Here is a 26767-nt window from a genome sequence, read left to right as displayed (position 1 = left end):
AGGGCAGAAGGAGTGGGGCCTTCCCCGGCACCAATTATACCAGTATCAGACCCTCTTCCAGAGGTTCCTGAAGACATCCATCAGGTTCCACCAATTCATGTTCCCTCCCCGGTACAGAGCCCAGCACCTACTGAGGAAATGAAACCTTTATCTCCTGCACCATTGTCACCTGATACCGTGCTAGGTTATCTATTTGGATCTTCTGGGTCTGCACCACCTGCACCCCATGGACTGCTAGATGCTACCACTCAGGCTTCTCTTATCGCCGATTATTATATGACTTTGGGTGGCCTGTCTGAGGCCCGTAATGTTAGGAGTGATCTGTTGGATCGACTTACTGCACCAAGAATTGAGGGCGGGGTACTTTCGGCAGGATTAGCTCATAGCATGGATAGGATTGAGGCAACCACCTGAATTACAGCTAGAGGCCAACTTGAGGGTCAGGTTGATCCAGCTCTACTTGCGACTATCTTAGACCTCATCACCTCTGTGATGGAGCAGGTTAGGGATGTCGTGCGTGCCTGCATTTCTTGATCCATGGTAGTGTGTAGAGCCAGAGCGATCAGACAAGGGTTTCATGTAGCACCGCTTTTGGAGGATTAGCCTAAGTTTTGAATGATTAGTTTTGATGACTAGATGATTATCTATGGTAGTACTTTTGGGATAGAAGCGATCAGATCAAATGATGTAATTCTCTTTAATGTGTTTAGTTGTTGTACCCTCGAACAAATGGTTAAGTATATATTCGTTAATTTCAGTTCAGATCAGTTTGTTTGTGATAAGTTCATATTGTTAATTGCGCTGTTAACAATTAAGAGAGTGTCATGAAGTTTATAGAACTTGAGAATTCATAATTTGCAATCATGCAAGGACTGAACGAGCGAAAGATTTAAGCAAAGTAAGTGAGACAAATATCCAGAGATTCTCAAAAATTTTCCAAGCATCATACCCCCACGAGGAATAAGATTAGGGGCAAACCTTGAATGTGATAATCAGGGAGGTCGCCATTAAGATATAAGGAACCAAGAATATAATAAAGTGGAAAATGAGGATTTTAAATTAAAAAGATGACCCCAATTATGGGGAGTAGGAAGAAATATTTAGACTGAGAAAACAGAAGTCAAGCAAGATAGGAAGAACCAGGATGGTACTCCTATTGGGCAATCCATGGACCTACCTAAAACAAAACTTATACTTTTACCCCTAACCACCACCTTGAGGAAACAATGTGGTGTGAAATTCTTTCAGGACCTTTAAGTCGCTAAGCTCTCAGAGTTCCAAGGAAATAGCTGACCCAGCCGAGGCAATAGTCTGGCTAAAGGAAATACAGGAATCAATTGAGATTCTAAATGATTGATGAATTACAAAAGACTGTTTTTGTCACTTACCCTCCTAAGAGAGAGACCACCCACTGGTGAAAGACCAAGAAAGGCACGGAGCAAGAGGTTATGATAAACTGATTAAAGTTCAGTCAAAATTTTTTCGAGAAAGTAAATCCCAAGGTTATGGAGATAGTGTAAAAGCTTTGAGAGCCAGAACAAAGGCGGACGAATATGATGAATTATGAATCTAAGATTGTAAAAGTTGTCAAGATTCGTCTGGAGGACAAGAATCCCAGAACGACGTGATGTTTGAAGTCAATGATTAGTGGGTACGTGAAATGATTGTAAGAGAAAGGAAAATAAAAAGAAATTGAAGTGGAAAGGAGCATAAAGGCAATAGAGTTTGAGGAATGATAAGGGAGTCGGGTATGAGGAATCCCTAAAGACTCGTAGTAATAGAAATAGAAAAGTATATGATCGTCAGGATGAGGATGATTCACCATGAGTTAAAGTTGATGGTTGAAGTCATAAGAGATATATATGTTGTACCCCCTTCAAGTTGGAAGGATTCGGGGAAACCTTGAGATAGTTCGAAGGATAAATAATGAGACGCGGATAGACTGAGGAGACAAGAAAGTAAGAAATTAGGAAAATTGGATGAAGGAAGTGACCTTTAAGAATGTGAAGTGTAAGACCGGTGGCATGATACCCAGAAAGGGAGACGCCAGGTATGAAAGATATCCCAACATTGAGATGACTGTTGAGATAAATAACAAAAGAAAATGAGGATTTATTAAGAAGATGTTCACGTTGAACACGACCAATATCTTTCAGAATATCCATGTTATCATTACCAAATCAGGAAAGAAAAGCGGATAACCATTGTTATCTTTTGGAGGCCATATGGATTAACCTCAATTTGAATAAGGATACTATTATGAAATTAGGTATAGACTATCGAGGTGGGAATGATGAATAAGATAATCTATCAAGGATATATGACTTGATTTATCCATGGAAGGATGCAAGTACCTTTTTAAAGGTGGGATTAAGGATATAACTTCGATAACTTGAGATGAATCCTAGGGGAATGCATAAAGGTTGGCATTCCACCCTTAATAGGGACAACATGAGTTTTGACAGTATGAATTGGAAAGGATCAAGGTAGCAACAACCTTTAAAGATCAGTAAAGAAATTTTTCAGAAGTACATAGACAATGGTTCTAGTATTAGTAAATGGTATTTTGATATGCCCTGTACCTAGGGTGTACATGATGAAGGATTTAAGGATAACCTTAGAGGTTTTACAAGGAGAAATGTAATATTCAAAGTTCTCAAGAATAGAAATTTTGATAAAGGAAATGTGACGTAATTATAATAATGCCAAGTGGGGCACGTGTTAAACCACGAGAAAGTATGGATCGAACCAGTAAAGGTCGAAATTGTTCAGGGCAATTAGGACCTAAGATAAAAGATGTCCTAAGTATGATCGAGAGTCAGTCGTGACAATAATTAACCTCTAAAGACTGAGGCAATAACTTATGGAAAAATGGTGATTTTTTTTTACTCATCAGATTTTAAGGAAAACATCTTCACACAAGCAGTGATTGGAAATGAGGTAGAAAACTTAGTGAAAGTGGTTAAAATGACATTGATTGTAAGGAAATATTACTATCAAGAAAGGCCAAAGAGGTGGCCGACACTTTAAGTGTAAGAGGACAATTATAGGCGCTCGTGCCAGAGGAATATAGTGATAATGGTTAAGGCCGTGAAGGTTGTATTATGGTGTAGAAGATTGACATTCCTTCTGATGATTGTGCGATACTCAACCGTGATAGTAGTTGGGTAAAGATTAATTTTTGTAATCACCGTGAGCGGGCTATCTATCTTAGAGGATCATATCTTAAGATAAGCCTGGACCATGTTACGAAAGGACTAAATGAACCTTTGAGCTTCATGTCTCCTAATAAAGACATATGGTTAATAATGGTATTAACCTGCTATCATTGCTTTCATTGAAACTCTTCTGCAATTTTATCTGCTTTATGTCATATGTACGTCAAGTTCAGGAGTGTTCTTCATGAATCATGAACGGTGATCATGTTACCTCCTTAGAAGAATTCGATACGATATGTATGGACTCCGTATGGTTAGCTATTAAGACTTCATGGAAAATGAATGACTACAGTAGGTCAACGGTGGACCATAGTAATGCAGGAATGATTCTACGAGTAATGAGCCGATTACTTACAACCGTGAGAGTTGTAATGGAATGGATGTTGAGATTGAGTACCACTAATCGGGTCGTGGTAGTGTATAAGTTATCATTGATAGACTAATTAAGTAGAGTATCTACCTATTGAATATTTATTCCCTCTTGTAAAAAGAGAGTCGTATTACTATATGAGGAAGGTTGCGGTACAAGCATAGAATTCTAGTAACGATGATGTCTAGCATGAAATCCCATATTCGATTTTTGATGTCGAGGAAGTTTCAAAGGTGATTGTCTATAAGCTCGAGCAAGAGCATGGGTCCATAGAATGATGGATGGAATAGTAAATATTTAAGCATGTGAAATGCGATGCTATTATACTTGATGTGGATTTATATACATATATGTTTTGTTCTCCTATGTTAAACCTCTATAGTTCAGAGGTAGATTCTAAGCCAGATATTTTGTGGCAGTATATTTTATATATATATAATTCTCTTCCGTTCATTCTTTTCTCTTCTTTTCATTTCATGTAAGCTGAGAAGAACAACCCTTCCAGAGCGGGAGGTATTGCCAAATGACTATCTATCTGTGTGATAGAAGCCTAGTAGGATACCACATGTTGTTTAATTGCTTGTCAAGTACTAAAGGCTGGCCACCTTCTGTACTAACTATGCGATATAACAAGTGTTCATGATCATAGTGATCTCTCAATAAATTCTTTTACTTCTATATGATTGATCAAACTTCGGAAAATAGAAACAGCTGAAAAAGGAGTGGTAAAGTTATGGTGGTATTCGGAATGGAAACACATTCGTGATACTAAGGTTGACGCGTGTAGTAAAAGGTTATAGAATGCTAACGAGCAAAGGTGTAACCAGTATAATATTAGGAACGGAAGATAGTAGTGATTACGAACTGGAAAAGAGTGGGTATTGAGAAGCAAAAGCTATAATTCTAGAAGCTATGATGAGGGTCTGTGCAATAGGCTTGAAAGAAATTAGAATGATCACTTAACACGGATTGAGTTTTCTTACGATAATAGATCATATGTCATTATCGAGATTTCGCCTTATGAGATCCTTGAGGGAAGACAATGTTGATCTCCCTTATGATATGATGATGTTGCAGAGCGCAAGATGCTTAGACCAGCAGTGGTCCAAAGGACCAAGGATATAATAGATTTAATTAGAGGACGGCAGGTAGTAGCCCAAGATGGACATAAGAAGTATGCTGATTTGACTCGAAAGGACAAAGAGTATTATGAAATAGGGGACCTAGTGATGTTAAAGGTATCCCTTGGAAAGGATTGATGAGGTTCGGAAAGAAAGGAAAGCTAAGTCTACAATTTGTTGGACCCTTGGATATATTAAGACGTATTGGGAAGTTAGCATACGAGCTAGCCCTACCCCGAACCTGTAGCAAATTCATAACGTGTTCCATGTATCAATGTTAAGGAAGTATAATTCGGATGCCAGACACATAAGGGCCTATGAGCGCATAGACATGTAACCAAACGTAACTTATATGGAGCAACCAGGAAGGGTTATAGATTGAAAAGGAACAAGTGCTTAGGAGAAGGGTTATCAAACAAGCCAGAGTTTGGTGGTAGGACCACAATGTGGGAAAATTTACTCGAGAGTTAGAAAATGCAATGCTAAGAGAGTATCCCAATTCATTTTCTATCTGATTCTGGGACGGAATCCTTTTAAGGAGGGGAGACTGTAATAACCCCAATTTTTGGAATTTTTTTTTGACCATTATGAATAGTGATTTTGCTGATTATGCTGAATAAAAAAACTTTTCATGCCCCACTATGTAGGGGTTCTTCTATTGTTATTCTGAGATTTATTAGTACTTTATATGGGATATAAGTGTATGTAAAGATCGTCAGAATCCAAATTCGAATACTTTGATTTTTACCGAAAATCCACCAGATACCGAAAGAATTGAGTATAAGGTAACAGGATAAAAGGGATTTAAATTCAAGGATTATAAGAGGGGATCATAAAAGGAATATAATGTATTGAGAAAGGTTAAGGGAACCCAAGTAATAAGATACCGGGTATGATTCCTCAAACGATAAACAAGAACGAAAGTTAAGCGAACCGTATAACAGATCAGCGATCATTAGCCAAATAATTAGGAGTTAATCAAAGAGGTTAATGATGATGATGTCATCACACCAACAAGAAGAAGATAAGTGTGGGAAGATGACATAAGTGGATGATATAAGCATGACCAAATGAGAAGGTATTGTTGGTTGATTTCAAGCCACACAAATTTTACCATGGTAAAAGGTTAATTAACAACAAAAATAAAGCAACCAAGACAAAACAAATCAAAAACACAAAACACAAGTTGACTTTCACTTTCAAGAACATCAAGCTCTCGGCTTTTCTTCTTTTTCAAAGAGGAAAATTTCAAAATCCAAGATCCAACCATTGTTAAATTGCAAGGTAATTATCCAAGGTTCCTTATGATTAGTTATGGATATCCTATAAGTTTAAGCTTCAAATTCCTTCACAATCTCTTCCAATAATTCAAGGAAGAAGATGGTGAATAGTAACTTTCAAAAAAAATAACTTTAGTTTTCTTGAATTTTTATGAAAGTTTAAGGTTATACAAGCAAGGATCAAGGTTCTTTAGGCATTCAAAGCTCTTGTGTTGTGTTAAGAAGCTTCAAGAAGGTATAAACTCCAAACCCTAGCTTTAGTTTTGAGTATTTAGGAATGGTTATGATTGATATAGTATATGTGAAGCATGATGCTTGTTTGTTTAAAGTTTGGTTGAGTTTGTAGAGATTTTGATGGTTGAATCTTGGTAATTAGTTAATGAACCTTAATATGGTTAGTAGCTTTTGTTGTGATTGAATGAGTTGGTTAAAACATGAAGTAATGGACTGATGTGGTGAGGTTTGGAGAGATTTTGGGTTGAAATGTTGATTGTGGGGTGATTGTGGATCGATTTGGAGTTGTACAAATTTGGTAATCGCGTAAACATAGCCGTCATAATGTCCGATTATCCTAGACTGTTTTGTTCATAACATCAGGACCCGAGAACTCACTGTTAGGTTTTGACCATTGCCATGATTAGATAGTTCATGTTACGAGCTTCGTTTTAATATGTGGTTCGTTTGAATCTGATGTACGGTTTAGGAGAAACGACCATTTTAAGTAACCGCGTTTCGCGAACGAACCATTACCCCTCGCCTTACTTTGAAACATTGGTTAAAGACCTTAAATGACTAATTGGAGTATGAAACATTTATGTAAAGTGGATTAGGCAGTTGATAGGGTACTCGCGAAAGAATTGCTTTAAAACTCTTAATGGTTAATTTATTAAAAATGGTGGAGCCGAGGGTACTCAAGCGACTTAAGAGAATCATTAAGCGCAAAGCGAGCGTTAGAGTCTAATTGGTTAAAGTATAGATTCTTATGCGACTTTGGTTTAATTCCAACTTATATGATGTTTATAGGTTACCAGACTCATCCCAGGACTTTTACCACCCCCAGTCGCTCAGGTAAGTTTTCTACCCGTTATACTGTTGTTGTGATGTAAATATATGTATATGCATTATCTTGTGATAAGTGCATGATTGTTATTAGCAAATTTTGCGATATATTGGAGCATGCTGATATGGTATATATGCATGTCTGTTTCGTAATCTTGATATATATCTGTTGATTCAATTGCTTATAAGTTGCATAATACCTATGCTAGAGATAAATAGTAGTTGCGTATACCCTTAGTATAGGGGACCCAAAGGTGAACATTTTCTAAAACCGGGAGTCGATGTTCCCGAGTATATTATATATATATATATTTATATATATATATATATATATATATTGATATAGTTTTCAAAACTATTAATCGAATAAGGTTTATTCGATAACTTTATTTTAAATAATGAATATTATTTGAATATTCATTCGAGGACTTATGACTCTGTTTATTCTACTTATTGAATATTATTTGAATATTCATTTGAGGACTTATGACTCCGATTATTTACTAAATAATATTCTTTATTTTATTAAAGAATAATGTTTCGATAATCAAACTTATTTTCGATTATTCAAATAAAGATCGTACTTTCGTATAAGTATATCTTTGGTTATTTATTATTCATTTCAAGTATGAGTTTTAAAACTTCTACTTCAATTATTTTTATAAAGATTATTCTTTATGGGAATATTATTTAAATAATAATATTCAGATATTTCTAAATATATTGGGACTGATTTATTTTATTAAATCAGCATTACTCCAAACATTCTAAAAAATATTTTCGAGTCTTCATAATGATTTTCTAAAAGTTAGAGCGGATCCCAAAACTCATTTTTGTATTTAAGATCTTCCTTTCGAAGGGGATTTAAATATTCGCTCAAAACCTGAGGGATCCGGCTCTGTGGTATATTTTATATTCGCAACGAGGTTGCTGTTTTGATAAATGAATTGATTACTTACCCAACGTTCGGGAAGTAAGTCCATCTATTGAGTCGGCATAAGCAACATGGGCTCAGTGGGCGTCCATGAAAGTGTAAGTGGCTCAGTGGGAGTCCATCAAATGCGTAAGTGGCTGAGTGGCAGTCCAGCATAAGGTCCTATTGCGGCCAGGGTGATGACCAGTGGGGAATTCGTCCATCTACTAGTAGAAAAGGTTACTTATTGGTATCTTTGCCTGATCAGCAAGATATCAGGTTTATGCCAAGGTTTTCTCCTTTCCAAATTCATTGGATATTGCAACTCTGTTTATAATTTTCATAACAGAGGTTTTCAAGGAGTGTATGAAATGTATATATATAGGTGTATATATATATTGGGACTTAATGAAGTATCTCGTAACTTCATTATTTATAATGATATTTCAAATATTGAATCTATCCAAGTCTTTTTTTTTGTAGTCTCATCTATGTGATGAACTTTTGAAACTGATTATACCTTGAACGGTGGTAGTTCAAGTAGTATTCGGAAAAGATATAAGTATATTGAGGTATCATGTAACTTCATCTTTTTAACTTATATCTGGTTAATGATTATCTTATGCATGACAAAGATTTTCACAAAAACGTTGAGACAAGGTTAGATATATGAGATCACCTTGTAACGATATTTTTATACAGTTATAAACTGGAACTCTGTGTTTATTATGCATGGAAGAGGACTTCCAAGATTTTGAAAAGTATAAGTACACATATACTGAATATTTTGCGACTTGGTCGCGTTAAGAGATCAAACTTGGTTCATTTCTTTTTGACCAAGAATTTCAAGAGTACTATGAGAATGCTCATATATTGTTAATTATTATACATATTATTTCGGTGGGCTTGTTGCTCACCCTTGCTTTCTTCTTTCATCACGCAACAACAGATAGATAAGATGAACAGGATCAAGCTCCCAATTTGTGAGCGGTTAGGAAACGTTCCACAGTTTCTTGTAGGCGTTGATGCCGTTGTAGCTGAGGTAGGAGCTACTAGTAGGCTAGGCTTTCAACTTTTGTTGTGCCAGACTTATGTATATTTATGAATTGTAATAATGGCAAAGAATATGTAAATTATTCAGAAACCCTTTTTATGGTGAAATGGTTGATAATTGTGGATAAAATGACTTGGATTATTTTTGGTATTCATCTCTGAGACTATAACTTGTGGTGTGTGTGTGTATATTGTGGGGTCACAGTACGCAGTAGTTGGTTGACTGTTAAGATTAAGTATTGATAAGGGAAATGGAACTCGTGACAACCCGAATCCCCGACCCCGGATTTGGGGGTGTTACAGTCTGGATATCAACAGACTTAGCATAATGTACTTTCTCTTCATACAGAGCCAAGGTGGGAGGTTGTAAATTGAAAGCAACACAGGCCATGTTGAGTGATCACTTCCTGGTCCACGGAAAGGATTAAATCCATCGGAGGATAAAGCTAACCGAAGGTTCCTAGCCTCTACAATAAACTCAGGCCACCTTTGATCAACATCCTTCCATGTCTTTGAGTTAGCCAGATGTCTAATTTTACCATCATTTTGTCGCTCGGTTTTATGCCAAGTCGTGTCCTTTGCAATCTGAGTTGTATTGAACAAATTTCTCAACCTTGGTATCAATGAAAAGTACCATAGAACCTAAGTAGGGATCCCTTCTACTTCTCCTATATTGTTTAACATCCATCTAGATGCCCCGCATATTCGGCAAACCGTCTCATCTTCGTCCCTCTCACCGCGGTATAAGAGACAATCATTCGGACACGCGTGTATTTTTTCATAATCCATGCCTAAAGTATATAAAGTTTTCTTGGCTTCACCAAAATATGAAGGTATACTATTACATTCCGGAAGCATTGATGCAAACAAAAGAAGGATATCGGAAAAGCATTTATCAGAAATACCATGTTTTACTTTTAAATTACATAACTTGACTAAAGCTCTCATTTTTGTAAAACTATCGCATCTAGGATAAAGTGGTTCATTTTCACCTTGAACATGATTAATAAAATAAGTAGAATATAATGAAATATCCTCATCATCGACACTATCATGCCCCATTCTCATGTTTGTAGAATCAACGGATGATTCTGAAGTATCATGTTTAGAAACTACATGACTCTGTACAAAATTTGACTCTCCATGCCAAATCCAACACGTATAGGTTTGATCAATACCATATTGATAAAGATGATCCTTAATAGTCCGAGCATTCCAAGGTTTACTATGAGCGCATCTAAGTATGGACAACTAATTTTATTTTCTTTAAACCCATTCAGAAATTCAAAATTTAACAATTCATCCACTCCAAGTTTAATTTCTTGTGTTCTTCTATCTGCTTTCAACCGAGATCTATCCATTTTTATTCAACCAAGTTTAAACCCATTCTTTTGGTCAAATTCCACAAACATATACCCGCAAACATATATATTCCATAAAAACTGATATGGACCCTAATTAAAATTCCCCAAATAGATATGAACCCTAATTTCAAGTTCTCCAAATCGATATAAACACTAAATCCCCAAATTAATATGAGTTCAGCAGAAACTTACCTGAGTTCAGCAAAGTGAAGTTCCCGTGGATTATTTCAGACATCAAAGAATTGAGACAAATATATGGTTAAGAAATGGTGTATGAACGGAGATAAAAAAAGAGGCGTAATAAAAGATAGATACTTCAGACAGACAATGATCACGTATAATAATGCTAGTCAAAGTACTTTATTGCTAGTCAAAAAACCAAAAAGAACATCCTAGTACAAGGGTTTTAATTAATAAACGGTGTATGAATTTCAGCACACAACCAAATTCTTAAAACTCGTTGTCTTAAACTTTGTATTCGCTTAAATTATTTTTTAATCAAAATTATTTATACTTTCCCCCTCTTTCACCAGTGTTCCCACTTATATTTTTTTTGAAAAAATTGAAATTTTCATAAAGTAAAAGAATTTGGTTTCTTGGTTTATTTAAAACTTTGGATAATGGTTTCAACAATTTTCCATTGTAAGAAAACGTAAACACAATGGTTTGTAGCATAGTTTATTTAAAATATTGGACAACGGTTTCAACAATTTACCATTGTAACAATACCTACAAACAAGTGCTTTTTCAATAAACCATTATCGTATTATATCAACTTTTTTGACAAACACAAGGACTATAAATAATTTTGTAGGCTTGGAAGACATGTAACAAGAGGAACAATTGACATGTTAAAACTTACATTATTAAATACATATTTAAATATCACTAATTATTTATGAAAAAAATTACTAGTGTCTTCTTTTAATTTGTTACAGTGTAATCGTATACTATACGTACATTCAGTGGTTACTTTCGAACTATATAGTCGATAACTTTATATAAAAGATTCAGGATTTGTTAAATTTTTAAATAGACATTATATCCATTACAAAAGTGAAACGATTCATTTTAATGTCGACAAATTCAAATATTTCGCCTTCAACCCCAATTTTTGTTTGATCTAGGGTTATAGGGTTTAGGGTTTAGGGTTTGGTGGCATAATTTTTTCTTACATAAGACAACGGTCTTTGTAATTTCCCATTATAAGAACATTTAAAAACAAGCCTTTTATACAGAAACCATTGTCTCATTACATCCATAATCGTTAGATTATCGTGTCATCCTTATCATGTCGTGTACTCAAAATCCAAACACAAATACTAAATTTTCGTGTTATGTTAAAAATTTTCGGGTGTAGCTAATATAAACAGCTTTTTAGATACACTTAATTTATACATGACCTCGTTTACTTACTAATTCATTGCCTTTTTCTAATTTTTGGAAAATTACCTCCGGGAATGATACTCAAGATTCCTGGTATGTTATGAAGTATTCCCTAAATTTTTCCAATCACAATATTGGGAGATGCGTCTTTTTCATTCTGTTTCCCATGTGGGAAACAGAATTAAAACAGGGGAGGGGGAATGGACATCAAATTTGGCATCACAAAACAATAAACTTAACATTATAGTTTTGATACTATAAAATCAAGTTTACACAATACCAAATCTTATAGTTTTGTCAAACTATACATCCAGAACCTATCAAACAACTTCCAATTAATAATATATATTACATTGTGAGTCCAAAAAAATAAAAATTATGCTATTAGTTTAAATGAAAGTGGCTTTGATTGTGCAGTAGTCACAAATCCAGATTGCAACTTGAGGTCCTTTGAAGTAATTCAGTCCTAACTTGCTAGGCCTAACATTTCTTTCCTGCAAAACATTACATCTCAACCAATAGAATATTTAGTGCAATTGGATATTATCAAAATTATTAGCACTATTGAGATATCAAGACATTGTGATTGGAAAAATTTAGGAATACTTCATAACATACCAGGAATCTTGAGTATCATGCCCGAAGGTAATTTTCCAAAAATTAGAAAAAGGCAATGAATTAGAAAGGAAACGAGGTCATGTATAAATTAAGTGTATCTAAAAAGCTATTTATATTAGCTACACCCGGCAATTTTTAACACAACACAAAAATTTAGTATTTGTGTTTGGATTTTGAGTACACGACATGATAAGGACGACACAATAAGATACACGACACGAGATACATAACTAGGAAAATTCAAAATTATGAATTAATTAATATCAAAATTATTTCGAAAAAAAATCAAAATGTTATTTCAAAATTTCCAAATCATAGATTAAGGATAGATTTAATAGTAACTGTTGTTTAAAAAATATTTAATTTTCTCTTCTTTTCAATTAATTTCTAAAATTTATGAATAATTCATTTATAAATCAATTAAAATACACTGTTGGATTGGTAAAACACTAACAATCCAAGCCGTTAGTTTATTCCCCAAAATTATTTCACTTCCCCCTCTTTTCATTTTCACTCCCCCTTTTGTTCCCCCCTTTGTGATTTCTCTTTTCTTACCCGATAACACTTCATTCCCCTCTTTTATATCTCTTCCATTTTCTTCTCTTAGTTTTTAATCGAAGCAAATCTAAGAAAGGTACTTGCATGTTTTAATCTGTTCAGTTCTTGCTTGTTGTTGCATGTTACTTGATTAAGCTTGTTATGTTCAGTTCTTGTTTGCTCTTGCTTGTTCTTGATTGGTTATGTTCAGTTCTTGCTTATTCTTGATTTGTAATGTTTTTACTTATTTGTTTTAATTCTTATGCTCTTATGCTGTGATTCTTTTATATTTTGGTTCGATTCTTGTGAAACCCTCGTAAGTTATGTAGTTCTTGTTGAATTTTTATAAAAATCTCATATGACTTGTTTTTTTGGTATTTTTTTAATTATTGTTACTTGCTACTGATTTAAATGGTTCACTTTGATGATGTCTAAGTTAGTTATTGGATTTTGTTTCTCATAAAACCCACATTATTGGGGATTTTTTGGTGGTTAGATTTTGTTTCTCATAAAACCCATATTATTGGGGATCTTTTTGGTGGTTGGATTTTGTTTCTCAAAAAAGCCATATGATTTCTTAGCTTGGTAAATCCTTCCTTATAATGGTTTTTCTGTGCATGTTATATGTGATACACAGATTATGGCTCCTCCAAAGAAGAAGACATAAGCTTCTCATAAAAAAGCAAAGTCTTCTCCAAACAAAACTGCGATGAGAGTTGTGAAGGCTATAAGAAAAACACAATCATTGAACAAAGTTAGCCCCTCTTGTTCTCCCATATCCTTCAAGAAGAATCCGATATCTGAAAATTTGTGTTAAAGAAGAAAAAGCAAGTGGATTCTAAGAAAAAGCAAGTGGATTCTAAGAAAAATCCAGAAATACCGGAAGGACTAAAACTGTTGAAACGTGGTTGTGTCATGATACACAGAATTCTGAGACGGAAGATAATGAATTAGAAGCGTACTGTGACCTTTAATGCAAAAGGGAAGCCGTATGGTGATGAAGCTGGAGAGATGCAGTCGTATATTGGAGTTTTGGCAAGGAGCAAAGTCCCTATTTGGCTTGATAGGTGGAAGCAAGTTCCTGAGCAGAAAAAGAATAAAATTTGGGACTGTGTGCAGGTACAGTAAATTGTCTACACACACTTGCATATCTTTCTCTTTGATATTGGTTTTTGTCTTTTCTTTTTATAGATTTTGTTCATTTGTTAACTTGCATATCTGAATTTTTTTATTTCTTATGTATGTAGATGGCTTTTATTGTACCTCCGACAGCAAGGAAACTGGTACGGGAATCCGCTTGTCAAAAGTGGAGAGAGTTCAAATCCTGGCTCATGACAGAGTGCATACTTCCACACCGGAATCAACCAGAAATGCTCACTTTTCCTCCGGCTGACTACACGTTCATAGAAAAGTCGCACTGGGACATGTTTGTTGCTGATCGTCTCGGAGATGATTTTAAGGTAAACTTTTTATTAGTTTTATTTACTTATCAAATTCAATAATTGGATAGGTATTTAGCGTGATGTTTTAACCTTGTTGGTGCTTTTTTCTACAGAAAATCCATGAAGAACAGGTGAAAAGAAGTCGGATGAATAAGTATCATCATCTAACATCTCAAAAAGGTTATGCCAACCTAGAAATGGAATGGGTTAGTGATGGCAACCAAAGTCTAATTAGTCTTTTTATATACTTTGTGTGGTCAATATGAATTTGTATCTTTGAATCATCAATAAAACATGTCGTACATGCAGTTGAAAAAACAACCAGAAGAACTGATAGATCGATCGGATGCCTGGGTTCTTGCAAGGAAAGACAAAGATGGCAATTTTAAAAATGAAAAAGTTAAAGAAAAAGTTGAGAACATAGTAAGTTATTCATTTATATTTCAACTGAAAATATTCATCATAGTTCTAATTTGATTTATAACTTCTTCTATACTGTGGTCTTTTTAGGAGTTGCTCAAGAAGAAGGTTAAAGAAGGGGAATTGGTAGAAGAAGGTAGAAATGATGTGTTAACCATGGCACTCAGTAAGCCTGAGCATGGAGGCAGGGTATGTGGGCGGGAGAGCCACATGAAGTAGTCTATCTATTTTGATCTGCCGAGACAGAAAAAATGAAGGACTATTGAGGAGAGGATACGTGAGGGGGTTAAAAACTTTATGGCTGAGGAGACTCCGAAAATTATAAAACAGAGAGATGCATTCTGGACTGCTGAAATTGAAAAAAACAGAGCAGAATTGATAATGGCAAAAGGTATTGGTCAAAAGGGTAGCCCAATCATTGATTCCCAACAAGGAAACTGCTCAGATTTAAAGGGCGTGCCTCAGTTCGTAAACGAGAATGATAGGAATGATATTGTGATGAAAAAGATGAACGTGGAATCTGGTGATGAATGTTCAGATCATGGCGATGAGGAGAATGTAGAATTTTTTTCTAAGGACAATGTTGGATATGAAAAGATTGAAGAAGAGAATGAGCAAAATGTTTTTTCAAAGGTGATGAGTCCTTTATGGTTGACGCTGATAATGAGTTTGTTAAAACTAAGAATCATCCTAAAGGGTTGAAATTGGATGGTTTATCCGGTGTTTCTCAACTGGCAATAGGATCAGTAAGCAACATTGTAGCATAAGGCCGGGTTGATGAAATCCCTGTTATTGAAGGATATGAGCCGACTCTTCACGGAATGCGCCTTTCGAAGGAAAATGCAAGAGTGTCCATTTTTTATGCAATTCAAGAGGATGCTAATATCCCATTCCCCATAGGAGATGAAATTGTTACTGTGAAACAAGCAATAGGTTCTTTTATTGCATGGCCAAAGGATCTCGTGGTGGGGAACACAAGCAATACCCAAGTTTTGTCTACTCCAAAGGTAAAGATTGATGATAGTGTGTGTGTGTAATTGATATATTTTGTTATGTTTTTACTATGTTGACGTTCATTTTTTTATTTTCAGAATGTCAAAAAGCGTTTTGCGAAGAAAGTTGGTTCCAAGAAAACAAAGAAGCCTGTAGTCATAGAAACTGATGATGTGGAGAATGAGCTTCATGTAGAGATGGGTGTAAATTATCCATCAACGGTTGTGGATGTGGGAAAAGGATGCTTTAAGAGATGGAAGAACCGTAAGTTTTCAGTTAAATGAACAAGCATTAACTGTCACTAAGAAGCAGGTGATCTTTCTGCAAGATATACATTCTAGTGTGGTAGAGGTGAAATGTCCGGATCTATCATTACCATATTCATTCCGTAAGTTTCCAAGTACATTAGCTTTTTTAATTTGTTTTTAATTGTCTTGAATTAAAAATGAGTGTATTCTTGTTTTAATTGTTCTCTAAATAAAATAAAATTAGATTCCAACTATTGTTTAATTTGTTTACAGTTTCTTGTATGAGTTTTTGAGAAAGAATAAAATGACGAATATGATTGCTTTTGTGGATCCGGGTATTGTTGGAGCCATTGGTTGTGGCAATGCAGGGGAGAGGTCACGTGGGCTTTCCAACCGTTTTATGAATGCTAAGAAAGGACAATGCTTTCTTATTCCTTTCAATGACGTGTAAGTATTTCTCACTTTATATGTACACTTCATATTTTATGATCTCATTAAGATGTTTAAGTACTTGTAATTTAATTTTCATTTTTTTAAAAATTTTAGTAAATTTTAGAAATTTGTAGAATACATTTGTATGGCTGGAACTTTAAATTTGGTAACTTGTAAATTAATTTGGTAACTTATAAATTGTTAAATATATAATTAAATGAGATATAAGTAATTTATTTAATAATTTCTGCAAGTTACCTTTGGTTATTTTTGAGGTAACATCTAACTGCAAAATTGAATTTCTCGATGACACATCTTCTCATGCTTTGGTAGGAATCACTGGTCATTGATCGTTGTCGTTCCAATGACGGAGGTACTATACCACATGGATCCTCTTAAGCATCGTATTGCAAGCGAGGACTGGGTAGAAATTGTTGACAAGTGGGTCAATATTTTTAATTTATTAAATACTCTGCTTTAGGTAATTTATGCAAAATGTTTTTTGTTGACTTGTACTATTTTCTAACAGTTTGATAAAGATGTACAAAGAGAGGCTGAATAAGGTTTCCAGGAAGAAAATTTGTTGGGAGAATATGGCGATAATAATATATTTTTATAATTTCTCATATATGCAAGTAAAATATGTGATTAATTTTTTTTTCTTTTTTTTTCAGAGAGTTCCTTTGCAGACATGGGTCCGGGACTGTGGCCTTTTTGTCATGAGATATATGAAAGAAATTTGTTATGACAAAGAGCTTCAATTTGCAACTAAGGTATGATTTTTGCTTGTTTCGAATTTTAAATTACAACTTTATGTCGGCTGCTACTTTATGTTCACTATCAACACAGTGGCTTACAAAAATGCCAAAACTTTATTTATTTTTCAGTGGATTCGTAGAGGTAATTTGGATTATAATAAGGATGACTTAAACGTGATCAAGATGGACTTCGCCAAATTCTTCATGAAGTTTTATTCATGTTAAGTTAGTCTTGCTAATATTTTATATGTAATTTGTGATGGTAAGATGAACTAGTTTAAGTTATTGACGTTGTTGGTATGGTGTCTATGTGGAGTTTTTCTGAACTTTTTATGGTTGTTGAAGTTCGGTGGATGTATGTACTTATGGTTGAAGTGGATCTTTGGTGTAGTTGGTGAATTATGAAGTTTATCGGATGTTATGGTATTTATCGCATGGTACATTTGGTTTTTGAATGGTTTGGTATTTGATTTTGTAATTTGTAAAGGCTTTATGTATAAATAGAATAGGTATAGAACCATTGTTATATTTGACAGACAATTGTTTAGTAAAATTAAAATACATATTGTGCCAAGTTATACTAGACAATAGTTGGTACAAAAGTAAACCATTGTGCTAAGCTATATTAGACAATATTTGGCACAGAAGTAAACCATTGTGCTAAAGATATTCGACAATGATGTTTCAAAAGGCATACACTTGTATGAAACAAACTTATACAACTGATTAAAAGAACTTAAACATTGTGCCTTAATGATTTGCACAATAGATCAAATGATTAACACCATTATATGTACAAAACTTAATAACACTCTGGGATCACTACATACCATTACTAGATTAGTTTCTAACAATATCTTGGTCATTACAAAAGCTGTTGTGAACATAGCTAAAACACAATACCCAAAAAACAAAAAACTATTGCCTAAAGTATCTCATATCACTATTTTTAACAATTGTGCCTTTAAATTGTTACAATGGCTAAAAAACTGTCGTTTGTAGAATATATCAAAGGGTCATATGCGTTGTGTGAATAAAATAAGATAAAGGCTTTATATTCAGTTATGTGATGTATTTGTTACAATGGTGCGTAACCATTATATGAGTGCCAAACACACTGCCCTCGGATAGACAACGAAAAATTCATTTTTAGACAACGGTGGAAAACCATTGTCTGATTCAATATTTCTTGTAGTGGTTACTAGTATCTCACTCCTAGAAATCATGAATCACATTACTCATCTCATGAAATATCATGGAAATAAGTAATAAATCAATATCCAGTTGTATAGATAACATGATTCTCCTTTTAAATGGTAAAAGGTATGATTTATGGAACATTCAAATGAGGATATTTTTATGTCACTTTATTAGTGGGAATTAGTTGAAGAGGGGTACCAAGCAGCGGCAACTCGAAAAGAGACAATGTCCTTGACAACGGCTAAACAAACCTAATTCAAAAATAAAATAAAAACAGATGCAAAAGCACTTCTCTTTATTCAACAACGAGCCAGCAAAGCCATTTTCCTGCGTATGATGAGTGCTAAAACTTAAAAAGAAATATGAAGGATCTTGATGTAGCAATTTCAAGGAAATGACTTGGTAAAAGTCCAATCACTTTGGAAAGAATTTGAAAATTGGCAGAAGTAAGAAAGTAAAAATGATTTTAAACTTTTTGACAAAGTTTCAATCATAACCAATTAGATTATGAATTATGGTGATACCTTAAAAGAAAGAAAGATTGTGATGAAAGTCTTGCAAAGAAAAAAAAATTGTGATAAAAGTTTTTGAATTGAACATGTAGTTGCAGCCATTGAACTTTTCATAAAGGTTTGTAGCACAAACTTTACAGAATAGAAACAATAAGGAATCTTTATCAGCGCGGAAACTTCTACAATTTTTAATATATCATCTGTATATGATAAAATGCAGTCAAAAAAACTACAAATTTTGATGTACATGATGTAAAGCTCCTAACAATTCTTAAAGAGACTGCTGGTTCTAGAATAGAAGGCAAGAAATTACAAAGTTTTAAAGGAGAATTAACAAATGGAGGATACTTTATCATGTATGAATGTCCAATAAGTACATAAACATAAGTGGCATATTGATGAGGCTGGTAGCAATCTAATGAATGGCAACAAGGAGTTTTTTCCAAAGATGTATAAGAGCCATATAACTAAAGTAAAGATCTGAGATGAAAAAATACTGAAAATAGAAGGCATTATTAACTTTTATTCTAAAGAAGTTAAGGCTTTAAATATTAGAGATGATAATTATGTTAATGAGCTAACTCAAAACCTGGTAAATATTTCACAAATGGCAAAAATGTTTTTAAATAAACTATGATGACGATTATTGTGTGATTTTTGATAAGATGAAAAAATTCATAATTATGAGAGTTAAATTGAATTTTGTTGCAGATTTGACACAGGCTTTGGGTAATGCTTTTCAAGCCACTGGTGTTGAGGTCGATTGGCCTATATTTAGAGCTGATTCGGTGTACCCGCCACCTGATACTCCACCCGAGGAGGGTGATCCTACCGACGACTAGGTATGCCTTGTATCCTTATTATTACCTTCAATGAGGACATTGAAAATTTTAATTTTGGGGGTGATAATGCAAGAATTAGTAGTGTGTGTGTTGTGTTCATATAGATTCATATTGCATGTTTAATGTAGTTCATTCATATATTTGCATGATTGTTCATATAGTTGTTTGCATTGTATTTTTGTTTTGCATATTTGTTCATGTTTGTATGTGAGTCCATTTAGTTGCATTCGCATGCATATAACATGATCCCTTAGGAAGAGTTGCTTCTGATTGGTAGGTTGGTGTTGATTTGAGTGTTGTGATGTCAAATAGAGGGATGATTAAGTCCTAATGAATTGATTTGCATGCCCAGAAATAATGTTTTTTCACGTATTATAGGTTGCTTTTGAACTAGATCATGATCATACTTGTTTGTTGTTGGAATTGAATCACTTGGTTATATTTAAAAATTTTATGATATTCCCGTAATGACATAGGAACACTGATTTTTAAACTGGGGGACATCTTGGATTTCATTGCTTGATGTGAATAAAGCTAGGAGTCAAATGGCTAGTGGTCGGCTCATATTTTTATCAGTAGTCTAGGGTTGAATGAGATGAAGCAAAACACACTCATTCAGAAATCATTGAAAAAAAAGGAAAAATGCAAAAGGAAAAAAAAAGGAAAAAAAAAAGAAAAGAAAAAAATTATGTTGTCTGGTGACTTGGTGCCTAGTGACCCAAGGCTTGTATAGTCTGGGATCCGCTAACCTAACGCTCGCTACATGGGTATTATTGTATAAGTCTTTTGGGACCTCATTCATTGCATGGTCAAATAAGCATTTGTTTTGTAATGTGTTCTATGTTATAGCATGAATCCTTGTCTAACTCTAGTAAAAATGAAGTGTTGTGACTCATTATGTGTTTAACGTCTATTATATTTTTAAACTTGTGATTGTTTTGGCGAAAAATAGGATATGATTATTTATCTAGTGTTGGGGGTATATCTGTTAAGCATCGCACACACGCACGTTTCTGACTTGTAAGTTGGTTTGTGGGATTTAGTTGAACTCTATTTTGAGTAATTGAATTCTTAGAGACATTTGCTTGTTGATTGGTTATGGTTATTTCGAGGGGATCATTTCATTATCATATTAGTTGCATTCATGCATTGGTTGTATTTTTATATTAGAGTCTATTTATGCTTGAGGACAAGCATTGGTTTAAGTTTGGGGGTGTGATAAGTGGATTTTATATCCACTTGGAACGCTTTATATTGGCTTAAGTTGGTGTTTTGGACTCAAGTATTTGGTATTTTTGATATGTTTTTGTGTTGAGTCGTTTCAGGGCATTAGTCGGAGGAGGAATTGAGCTTTACAATGATATTATGTTGATACGAGGTCAGGAATGGAGTCAGGAAAGATCGCTCGAAGAAAGGAGCGCAAAACAAGAAGAATTCAGAAAAAGGCAGAAGGCAGGCGCGCCCGTGCTTGAAGAAGGGCAGCCGTGCCAGATGTTCCAGCAAGGCAGCGCGCCCGTGCCACAGAGCTGCGCGCCCGTACCCGAAGAATTCTGCAGAATCCTATTTCTAGTACGATTCTGATATTCTGAGAGTTCAGATCATCCAGGAGCCTATATATATTGGAAATAATACATTTTTAATAAGAAGGAAGCCAGGGAGAACAAAAAGCAGACCTAGAGCACATAAGACGGCTAAGGAAAAGAAGAATTATTTTCATACTTTTGTATTCTTCGATTTAGGCGATACTTTTGGATGCTTGTTTTTGCTTTGTTCTAAACCCTATTACTTTTATATTCTATCGTAGTATTCTGAACTTATTTATTACCATGTTTTCATTGGAACCCATGGTTACGATGTGTTCGATCATGAAGTAATTATTGTCATGGGATTCTAGCGGATTTATTTATGGATTTCAATAGTTGATTGTTCTAAGTCTTTAGTGTATGGTGATTTATGATTTCCTAGTTTGGTTGTGCTTATTCTTCTTTGATGCATAGCTAACATCTAAGATTGTTTGTTAATCTCTATTGAAGCGACAGTGAATATAGAGGTTTAGAACTTGCCATGCTAGCATAGGTCTATGTATGAATTGACATGCATAATTCGTAGTATAATTTTAACCATCTTACACACCCTATGTAATCATAATAGATAACCTGCTCTTCAACCGTTATGTTTTCAAATTCTATAGACATATAGGGTCTAAGCAGAATTGGTGTCTACTTAACTTCTATCTTGATTGTGGATGCTTAGTAGTAGGGTATACGTATATCGAAAGATAGCATATACTAGTTTCGTGTTATCTGATTAGTTATTATCACCATCGCATAATATTGATAAAGACATAAACTTTGAATAAAGTATTTAATGAAGTTATAATCCCATGTTTTATTCTTATATAAGTAAATCATTTTTAATCTCTTAGTTAATGCATGCTAGTATAATCTCTTAAGTAGTTAATCAACTCAAATTTGTTACTTGTCTTAGCTGTGAACGATAATCATACATTTTTGCATAAGTGCATAATCTGAACTTAACCTAAACCAATCTCTGTGGGAACGAACTTGACTTAAATCTTATACTACTTGTGATCACGTACGCTTGCATGTATTTTCGTGTGTGTTTTAGTGCGAACAAGTTTTTAGCGCCGCTGCCGGGGATCGGTGTTAATTTTTAGTTTATGTGCTTGACATCAGTGGTCGTTAAAGTTAACTGACTCAGATTCTTTATCCTACAAGGTTTACTTTGTTCATGTGTTTCAGGTACTCTAGAGAGCGTGTATGCGAACACGTTCTCAATCTTGTAAAGAAAAACTAGACGAAGTTGAAGAAGATAAAGTAGCTGAAGATTTGGAAGAAGAAGTTGAAAGAGTTGAAGAAGTAGTTGAAGAAGAAGAAGTGATCATTACAATGGGAGAACCAGCAGCAGCAACGAAAGCATTAATGGATTATTCTCAACCAAAGATCAATAACATATAATCTAGCATTTTCAGGCCATCTATCGCAGCTAATACCTTTGAGATCAAGCCTGGCACACTTTAGATGGTGCATAATTCAGTCCAGTTTGGGGGTGCTCCAACGGAAGATCGCAATATGCACATTAGGGATTTAATCGAGATCTGCGACACCTTCAAGTTTAATAATATTTCTGGAGATGCTGTGAAACTGAGACTTTTCCATTTTCTCTGAGGGATAAAGCTAAGATCTGGTTACACTCTCTACCAGCTGGTTCTATTGCGACTTGGGAGGATCTTGCTCAGAAATTCCTTACTAAATTCTTCCATATGGCAAAGACAGCTGCAAACAGGAATGCTCTTACTCAATTCATGCAGCAATCTGGTGAATCTCTATGTGAAGCTTGGGAGCACTATAAGGAGATGCTTAGGAAGTGTCCTCATCATGTAATGCCTGACTAGATGGTGATCAATTGCTTTTATAATGGTTTGGGAGCACAGTCAAGACCTATGCTCGATGCAGCATCAGGTGGAGCCTTATGGGCTAAGAGCTATGAGGAAGCTTATGAGCTAATTGAGATGATGGTTGCGAATGAATATTAGAATCCAACTCAGAGGCTTCCACAAGGCAAGGTAGCAGGAATTCTAGAGGTGGATACGGCTACGACTATTGCTGCTCAGCTAAAGGCGTTGACTATGAAGGTCGATTCTCTGACCAACTATGGTGTTCATTAGTTAATGAATGTTTGTGAGCTTTGTACAGGATAGCATGCGACTGAGCAATGTTCTATATCTAGTGAATCAGCTTAGTTTTTGAGCAACTTTCAGAGGTCGCAACAACCTGTTCCTGCTACTTATCATCCTAACAACGGAAATCATTCTAACTTCAGCTGGAGCAATAATCATGGTTGTATGCAACAGCCACAACACCCTTATCAGTAGTTTGGAAACAAACCTTTCATCCTCCTGGTTTTCAATAATAGTATGCACCAAGGTGATAATTTCAGCCACAGGGAGTGCAACAACAATCTCAGGGAGGTGTCGGTCAATCTTCTAATAAAAATCTGAATTAGAGGAGTTTAGGCTGATGTGCAAAAGCCAAGCGGTTTCTATCAAGCTTATAGAGAATCAAATAGGATAGATTGTTAACGCCCTATTGAACCGACCTCACGGAACTCTTCCAAGTGACACAGAGGCTAATCCAGGCAAGAGAGAAGTCAAAGAACAGCTTAAGCCAATAACCCTGAGGTTTGGAAAGGTCGCGAGCCCCCAAAATCTTCATGACGAAGAATCTGAAAAAAAATCCAGAATGCAGGCGCGCCCGCGCCCATCAGCAGCGCGCCCGCGCCCATCAGCAGCGCGCCTGCGCCCTCTCAAACTTCAGAAATAAAATTTTGGCTGATTCTGCTGAGAAAAAGGATGGCGAAGCTGAACCGAAGAAGAATGTTGTTGAAAACACTATTCTTAAGGATAATTCAGGAGACAAACAAGTCTATCCTCCACCTTCATATTCTAAAAGACTTCAGAAACAGAAGTTCGACAAGCAGTTCGCCAAGTTTTTGGAGGTTTTCAAGAAGTTGCACATTAACATTCCTTTTGCGGAAGCTCTAGAACAGATGCCGAGCTATGCTAAGTTCATGAAGGGCATTCTATCTCAGAAGCTAAAACTTGAGGAGTTAAAAACCATTGCTCCAATGGAAGAGTGCAGTGTTGTGCTGCAACAGAAACTTCCTCTTAAGCTTAAAGATCCAGGAAGCTTCACGATACCTTGTACCATTGGCAATCTATCTTTCGATAAGTGTTTGTGTGACTTGGGAGCTAGCATCAATCTGATGCCATTGTCTGTCTTCAAGAAACTTGGTCTGCCTGATCCAAAACCGGTAAACATCTCCTTGCAACTGGCTGACCGTTCCATCACTTATCCACAAGGAGTAGTGGAGGATGTCTTAGTTAAGGTGGATACACTCATCTTCCCTGCTGATTTTGTCATTCTGGACTTTGAGGAAGATAAGAAGATTCCCATTATCTTGGGGAGACCATTCTTAGCTACAGGCTGAACTCTGATCGATGAACAGAAGGGTGAGCTTACTATGAGAGTTCAGGGTCAGGACGTGACTTTCAATGTCTTCAATATAATAAAATTCCCTACTGATGAAGAGGAATGCTTCAAGGTAGAGAGCCTTAACAGGGGAATCTGATAGTAAAGATGAAGAAGGGGCAGAGCCGTTTCAGTATTTGAATGCATCTCCATGGAAAAGGAGAGTGGATATGCCATTCGAGTCTCTTGGATTAGTAGAGTTGAAAAATTCTCAGGAGCGTCTTAAACCATCTATTGAGGAAGCTCCCACACTTGAGCTCAAACCTCTGCCTGATAACTTGAGGTATGCTTTTTTAGGTAATACATCTACTTTTCCTGTTATTATTGCATCTGACCTTTCAGGTAGTGATGAAGACAAGCTCTTGAGAATTCTGAGAGAGTTTAAATCAGCAACTGGATGGACTATAGAAGATATCAGGGGAATCGACCCTTCTTATTACATGCATAAAATTCTGCTTGAGGAAGGAAGTAAGCCAACAGTTGAACAGAAGAGAAGACTCAATCCTATCATGAAAGAGGTTGTGAAGAAGGAAATTCTTAAATGGCTCGATGCAGGGATCATCTATCCAATTTCTGACAGTTCATGGGTGAGCCCATTGCAATGTGTGCCTAAGAAAGGAGGCATTACAGTTGTTGCTAATGAGAAGAACGAGCTCATTTCTACTCGTACAGTCACAGGGTGGAGAGTATGTATGGACTATCGAAAGCTGAATAAAGCCACCAGGAAGGATCACTTCCCTCTTCCATTTATTGATCAAATGCTTGATAGGTTTGCTAGTCATGAGTATTATTGTCTTCTGGATGGGTATTCGGGCTATAATTAGATTTGCATTGCCCCAGAAGATCAAGAGAAGACCACATTTACTTATCCTTTTGGTACTTTTGCTTTCCCTCGAGTTTCTTTCGGACTTTATGGTGCACCTGCTACTTTTCAGAGATACATGATGGCCATATTCTCTGACATGATTAACACTAATGTGGAGGTGTTCATGAATAACTTCTCTCTGTTCGGGACTTCGTATGACGAATGCTTGCATAATATTGGCTTGGTGCTGAAAAGATGTGTTGAGACCGATCTGGTGCTCAACTGGGAAAAATGTCACGTCATGGTGCAACAGGGTATCGTTCTTGGGCACAAGGTGTCTAGCAAGGGTCTTGAAGTGGATTAGGCCAAGGTGGGGGTTATTGAAAATCTTCCTCCACCAATTTCAGTTAAAAGAATCCGCAGTTTTCTTGGTCATGCGGGTTTCTATCGGCGTTTCATCAAAGACTTCTCCAAAATCTCTAAACCCTTGTGCAATCTATTAGAGAAGGATGTCCCTTTCAAATTTGATGAAGAATGTCTAGCTGCTTTTGAGAGCTTGAAGAAAAGTTTGACTACAGCACCTGTTATTACTACACCTGATTGGAATGAGCCATTCGAGATGATGTGTGATGCTAGTGACTATGCAGTTGGAGCAGTTCTTGGCCAGAGAAAGCAGAACATATTTCATATGGTTTACTATGCTAGTAAAAGCCTTAATGGTGCTCAGCTGAATTACACTACTACAGAGAAGGATCTCTTGGCAATTGTCTATGGGTTCAAGAAATTTCGATCTTATTTGCTTGGGGCAAAAGTGACATTTTTCACTGATCATGCTGTTATTCGATATTTGGTCTCAAAGAAGGATTCAAAACCTCGTTTGATTTGATGGATTTTATTGCTTCAGGAGTTCGATCTAGAAATTAAGGACATGAAAGGTACAAAAAACCAAGTAGCGGATCATTTCTCATGTCTGGAAGATCAAGGCAAGGCTTCACGGGATAACACGTTGATTAATGAAACTTTTCCCGATGAGCAACTTTTTGGGGTGCAAGAAGAAGAACCATGGTTTGCAGACATTGTGAACTATCTTGTGAGTAATGTTATTCCCCCAAAACTCTCTTATTCTCAAAAGAAGAAGTTTCTAC

General features: G+C 35.5%; 1 non-coding gene and 1 pseudogene across 1 annotated transcript; one reads left to right on the top strand and one right to left on the bottom strand.

The window, feature by feature from the left end:
* The window catches only part of LOC141679785 (uncharacterized), a 313207-nt pseudogene extending 286699 nt beyond the window's left edge, over positions 1-26508 (top strand).
* On the bottom strand, positions 23065-23171 carry LOC141682265 (small nucleolar RNA R71). Its single transcript, XR_012559667.1, has one exon. It is a non-coding gene; the product is annotated as a small nucleolar RNA R71 (small nucleolar RNA).
* Positions 26509-26767: the final 259 nt, after the last annotated feature.

The sequence above is a fragment of the Apium graveolens genome, chromosome 8 (assembly GCF_009905375.1).
Source record: "Apium graveolens cultivar Ventura chromosome 8, ASM990537v1, whole genome shotgun sequence".
NCBI classification, from domain to species: domain Eukaryota; kingdom Viridiplantae; phylum Streptophyta; class Magnoliopsida; order Apiales; family Apiaceae; genus Apium; species Apium graveolens.
The sequence above is the reverse complement of the archived record's forward strand: the minus strand, read 5'-3'. Positions and strand labels throughout refer to the sequence as shown.